This window comes from Saccostrea cucullata, unplaced genomic scaffold, assembly GCF_032062105.1.
Source record: "Saccostrea cucullata isolate Sc308-1 unplaced genomic scaffold, CSIRO_AGI_Scuc_v1 ctg2990, whole genome shotgun sequence".
Lineage (NCBI taxonomy): Eukaryota > Metazoa > Mollusca > Bivalvia > Ostreida > Ostreidae > Saccostrea > Saccostrea cuccullata.
This window is the reverse complement of record NW_026922947.1, coordinates 162,812-169,605: the sequence shown is the minus strand read 5'-3', so window position 1 is coordinate 169,605 and position 6,794 is coordinate 162,812. Positions and strand designations below refer to the sequence as shown.

Below are 6,794 nucleotides of genomic sequence, written 5' to 3'. Positions count from 1 at the left end.
TTTACTACATTGGCCTTTTTATTTAAAAAAAGGGTCTTCCTTCGGCCATAGGGAGATGCTGTATATACATGTACATGTAATATGTCATTTCAAAAACTCAAAGGAGGCCTTTCGAGATATCACGCGGAAACAAAACTGTAAAAGCAGAAAGAAATTTTGATGAATTTAACACCTTTAATTTTGATCTTTTGATCTTTAAACTTTCTTAGACCACAGGGAATTATTGTGTAAAATTTCATTGCAAAAGCTTAAAGGCTTCTTGAGACATCGCGTATAATTGAAAGTGTTACAGACAGACGGACAAACTATAGACAGCTAAACGCACAAACGGACGGACATACACACCGAAATAATTATTCCCCACTTTCATCCAGGGAGAAATAAAGAAAAATTCACTTATGTGTTTTCCTATGAATCTGATTTCATTACCTATGGCTTTTGTCAGCTCTTCTAACTCCTCCTTTGTAAATTCCTCGCTTTCTAGTTTTTGTAAAACCTCTGCCAATAGAGTGTTCTTTTTCCTCTTGTGCGACTCCTCAAGTAACTAGGCCTGATAAAGTGAACTTTTTGCAATGAAATGAGGTTAGAGAGAGAAAGAGAGAGAGAGAGAGAGAGAGATTATTCATTGAATGGCTTAAGGGATCGAAATGGGGTGGGGTTAGCGTTACTGTAAAATCACATATTTTTAAGGGGTAATTTTTTTATGGTTTGAGGAAAATATGGTTCATGTGCATTTCATTTCTTGCTTGAAGAATTGATTAGTTAGTGATATATGTGAAGAAAAAAAATTCATTTCGTGATGGACATAAAATTGTGGAAAACCAGGAATATTACCCCCCCCCCCCCCCCAAAAAAAAAAATTGTGTTTTCTCAGTAAGTCGTATAAACATACATGTAAGAAATTTTTGACGGAGAAATTGAGTCCCATATCATAATAGGTTTATTTAATTATAGAATTACAGAAAAATCATCGTTGTTAATGTATTTCTACCCCCCCCCCCCCCCCATCAATCCCTTTTCAATTTACATAAACAGATAAAGAGAGTTGACACTTAAATGTAATACGTATACAAGTTTATTTTTATTTACCTCAGTATACTTTATACAACCATCGCAAAGAAAGTTTGCATATGTACTAAGCACTCCCATATCTTGCAGTTTTTTAGTAACTGCCACCCGGATTCTCTTTCTATTAATTTTCTGCAAATTTTGTCCATCTTTTGGGCAAAAACTTGCATGGTAGCACCCACACTTCTTTTCAAATGGCATTCTTTAATATAAACCCATGCCCATGCATGAATTAATGTTTTGCATTTTAATAAACACATTTATATACAGTGCGATTTTGCACAATAATTTATATTAAAGGATGACTGCACTTAAGGAAACTTAGGAATTGCGACATAATTAATCTTAAAAATGGGCATATTTCTTTTAATGGTAGAAATGGCCAATGTCTTAACTGCAGCTTTGTGTAATTACGTTAATTAAAAGTTCGTATTAACGAAGTTCGAAGTCGTTTTCATTGGGAGGGGTCATCGCATATTCTGGAATCTCCATAGGATAATGAGTACGCCCACTTTTTTACAGGCTTAATACATAGTCAGCGCATGTTTGTCTATTGTTCTCCTTTTTATGGTATATGTATATTTATATATATTACCTCATATTAAAAGGAGATCAATAGACAAACATGCGCTCATGGTTAAAAAGAGAAAAAACTGTTTCTTCGTGTGTTCACTTTCTCTATAGTAAACAGGCCATTTTGACCACGTTGTTACCTGTTGAATATTATAAATAACCACGTGATTTCTATACCCAGGTAACTCTGTGAATACTGAAATTCTATCACGTGACGTGTAAGGAAACACGCATTCTGCTGGGCGATAGAGATTGTCCATATCTGTTTCAATCCATTCCCATCGAGCCACGGGTTATTCTTTTTTCCCTTAGATATCTATAAGATTATTCTTATATTTATCTCAAAAGCGTTTAACTTTACTATATTTATATATTTTCGAGTGTATTATATGTCTCTACATGTTCATAGTCTACAAGAAAAAAGATTTATTTATTATGTTTTGAACCATCGCTTATCATGAACATCCAAAGTAAGATCCAGTAAATAAAAATGAAATCATACCATCCTAAGCACACTAATTTATGGGGAGAAGAAATTAAGAAAAACTTTTAAAAAAATAAAGCAAGTCTTAATGTTATCAGCGGGTCTCCATCCCAGATCCCAGACCTCAATATTATTGATTCTGTGCATTACCGACTGAGCTAGTCGGCACTTATATTCGAACACGCGAATTGTTGACATCGGCCATTGCTGTTGATTATCAATGGCTACTTCTACCGGTCGATATTATTTGTTATTAGTTATATACTTTATTTGAAAACTTAAAAAATAATAGTGACAAACATATGCCGAGAGAGAGAGGAATGCACAAAATATAAATACAGTAACTATTCTAATTTTAGACCACTCTTCACAATATTAGCTCCGCCTCTTATGCATATTTATAAATCTTATCTCCAATCAAGGGCAGATAAGTCTAATTTCCCGATATTTGCAGAGAGGTGGGGTAAGAAAACAACAAATCATTTTATTGTAACGCAGTTTATAAACTTTATGACATTGCCTTTCATTTGGAAATAGACCAAACTCTATAACAAATGACTTAAGGCAAAAATAAAAAAAAAAATAAATGTGACAACAGAGATTGAAAAAGACCCAAAACCCGGCTTTAAGTGCAGTCATCCTTTTAGCATAACATGCACGCCATACCATTCAGCTAGTATGGTTATTATTTATTTTCTGTATATACTCTTTAGATTGGATGCAAAAATGCAATAGTATCATTGTGGCATTCCTCCGTAGATTATCCGGGGACACAAATATGGGGGTCTGTAAGGTCAGGGCCTTGGAGCAGCTCTATTACATATGTCATAGAAGTTTTGTAGCTCCCTTCAGTTTTGCGATTTTGCTGATGGTGTACTTTGCTACTAGCAGTAAAACGGATATATGTTGAACAACTTAAGTCCAACTAATCATTTGTTTTCCGTCCTCTTTGTCACCTTCGCAATCAAAAAAAAGGGGAAATCCTAAATTAGGAAGAGACAACTTGAAGTGTTTGAGACACTGCGAGAGAATATGTATGGACAAGTATGCGAAAGAGTTGATGTCGCATCAAACAACAGCTACAATTTTAGACCAATTCCATAAATTTCATTCAAATTGATATCCAAGTTGTGCCATTCAATAGCAATGTTTCAAATATATTGGATGTTGCAGACAATGATGATAAGGCCTTTCATGATCCAGAAATCCATGCTTCTACGGGTGGTCTTGTAATGACACCAAATTCACAACAACCGAGAAGCCCTTTAGATAAAGCTATGCAAATTTTGCTGAGGAAGGTCTGTCGAAACGAACTGTTTCCACAATGGCAAGAGCTCTGTGATTCATTACAGACTGCATTACAAATTATTGCAAGATAGTGAGAAGAATGCATTAGTCGCAAATTAAAAGTATGTGAAAGATGTTTTATTTTAGGAACCAACTAACACACTAAAATCTGAAGTGCAAACAGTTCACAACAAATATAGTTCTTTTGAAATACAAGAATATTCAAATTTGTGCAGTTAACAATGTAATACGAGATTTCTAAGTTTCTTTCCTCATTGGTGATTTAAACAGAAGGGCTCACATACTATGGCCTATCATGTTTATCAAACCCTCTTACGGCGTTAGTCCAATAGGAGAACCTATGCGTGACAGAGAAGGGTTCTACAGTGTTCAATTCCTTCAATCAGCTTCTGGGAAGCTAGGGGTTCGAGATGATCGCATTGAACCCACAAAGCAATCATCAACCGATGTTGGACACGTTGTTACAAATACTTATAAACTTGGTTCGGGAACGTCAGAATTATAATCAAACCCTCTGGCCAAGGAAATTAATGGGGATTTTGATTCTAGGAAACCACAGCCAAGATACTTGAATACGGAATAATTTAATTTTGATTTTATTCTAGTCTCCCATTGTTTGATTTCCAGAAAGGAACACAAGAATTAAACGTAATAACCTGGTTTGGTATGGGACACACCCCCTTGACAACCAGCTGATTCATCTGTATCTTTGCAATCCCAAATTTCCAGTCCATGAAATTACAAAGAAAATTCTACATTTTATAAATGTACTTCAAACAGTAGCTCGCTCTTACCTCGTGTAAACAAACATCATGTTTGCTAGATCTGTGTATCAGTTATTACGTCCCCTTGTTTCAAATCACTTCCGTTTCTAGGGATGTATTATTGAGCGGCAAATTTGAACTCATAAAAAGCAGCACAATTTTACATCCACAGTTTCATTAATTAAAAATTAAATTGTAAGGAATCATTCCTATCATAAATGGGGCTTATCGTTAAAGCTGCCAAACACCAGGAGTAGTCCTTTCTAACATTTTTAAACTTTAATGAAATTTTCACAGAATCAAGAGGACAGTAGCAATAAGTGATTGCATTAGTGAGATTTAATAGGACTGTTTAATATAAGTGGAAAGGTCAGGTCAAGGTCATTTCCTTTGAAATTAAAGCACAATTTATGTTTGACCCAGAATATTCCAGTGGAAAACCTGACAAGGAACACCAATACAATATACAGGCAAGTATAAACTACTTCATATACATTTATACATATACATTCATTTGCATTGGTGAATCGATATGCTATTTTTAAATACAAAAAATGTCCTTTGATTTATTGCAGGAGATTTCTGCCACAAGTAGTATTGTAATAAATGCTGAAAGTGTTAGTGGAGCTGAAAATATTATTTGTGGATCATCCTCTGATACAAATGGTGGCATGAAGTGTTTTAACCCAAAGTACTCATCAGCAGTCCAGAATCTTCTTGAGAATGAAGAATGAGGCCGTTTTATTGAAGAAACTGCGTACCGCATTCTGAGTGCCCCCCCCCCCCCCCCAGAAATTTGATCTTATAAATTTTGTTCTTTGTATATACCTGAAATTTAGCTGTAAAATTTGTTGAATCTTACGGTTTAGATATCAATTAATGATTTGGGATCAAAAAGTTTGCTTAATTTGAATGTTGATTTTTTCACATTTTACCGGGGCCCATAAGTGCACTGGTTCTTTTACCAATTACTCACTAAAAGCAAGGAAATAAATAGAATTGACACACAATATACCTGCATGATAATTGTTAATATTTTCAAACATGGTTTATCATTTTAATTATTATTTTTGTAAGTCAAAATGTAAACTTTAAAGGTGATTGGAAATACCATAAATGATTATCAATATGGAATTTTTCGAATTGAAAAAAAATGTCTTAGGTACATTCATAGAGTGACATGATTTTTATCCAAAATACAGCCAGAATGCAGGATTATACATTTCTGTTTTCAACATTTCCCGAGGAAAGGCCCCTGAACCCCCGTCAGCAGTAGGTAGAAACCCCTCCGCACCTACCCCCTAATCGCTTCACAACTCGGCCACCAGCCTTCATCTGTTGGAGAAATTATACATGAACAAGGCAAGTAGAAATTAGAAATGGCTAGCCCTGCTAACAACTATGGTTTTAAAGTTAGTATGAGTCAATGCCTGAAAAATTATAAATTTCACTTAAACATCTTATCTTTACATACCGTAAAGATCAATTAAATATTTGATCATTTCTAGAATTCTTACAGCTTATTTGAAGTTTTAACAGATATACATGGATGTTTTAGAGTAGTTATTATAAGTGTTTGAATATATTTTTTTAATCAAGGGAATTATTTTATTGAATTAAATTTTGTAGGATGAGGGCCCCAAACTTTCGGAGATATGCCAATGGCAAGCTAAAACATCAGATACAACAGCAACGGTTTCTATTGCTAGAGAGAAGAAGGCAAGGGGGTACTGGAGGAAGCCAAAAACAGATGAACATGTGAGAGCCCTTGCTTTAAGAAGAATTCGCCAACAGCATGGTGTAACCAGTAATGAAGTTGATATACTGTGGCAACATGAACTTCAATTTGGGACATACAGAGGCCAAACTTTTCGGTGGGTACTGGAAAATTGTCTTGGGTATGCAGGGTGGCTGGTTATGAAAATGGAAAAGGAGGCAGAATCCAACATGGATAAAACTAAAGAGAATAAGGACCAGACCATCAACAAGTAAAAATTTCAAAAGTACATGTTGCATTTTGCTGAGGGAAGAGAGGCAGTCAATATGAAAAAAGGAGACACATTCATCTGTCATGCAGACTTCTACCTCTCAATCATCATCTGTTGGGAAGTCTATGGCTTTAAGCAGCCATTTGACCCATGAAGCACTGCAGCATAAGGCCAAGAGACTACTTTCACCTAAGAAAGTTCAGTCTAGTAAGAATATTTTATAAATACATGTACTTTCACTTACAGTTTCTAATTAATTCAGTTGTAGAATATTGAACATGTATATACAGGGTTCGAAATTAACTTTTGTTAGCACTAGTCCGCACGGACTAGTGACTTCTAGCTTCCACTAGTCCGCCCTCTAGTATGTAAAAAGAATAACACATTTCTTAAAATGTTATCAATTAATTCAATGAAATATGTGTCCAGTTGAAAGCATATGGTGAAGGAAAGATGGTCTTCAACTTCCAGTAAAAAATCAATTCCTTAACCTCCCAAATCACAAACACAATGACATACATGTGAAATAATACAATATATTTTGTTTTTCTTGCAGCGGTGAAGATAAAAAGAAAAAAATCAGCATATCGTCCATTTTATGTAAAACTG

The 6,794-nt window shown here is 34.8% G+C and overlaps 1 pseudogene; it reads left to right on the top strand.

Moving 5' to 3' along the window:
• Positions 1-5,827: 5,827 nt before the first annotated feature.
• Positions 5,828-6,409, top strand: LOC134262857 (uncharacterized; annotated as a pseudogene).
• The last annotated feature ends 385 nt before the right edge of the window (positions 6,410-6,794 follow it).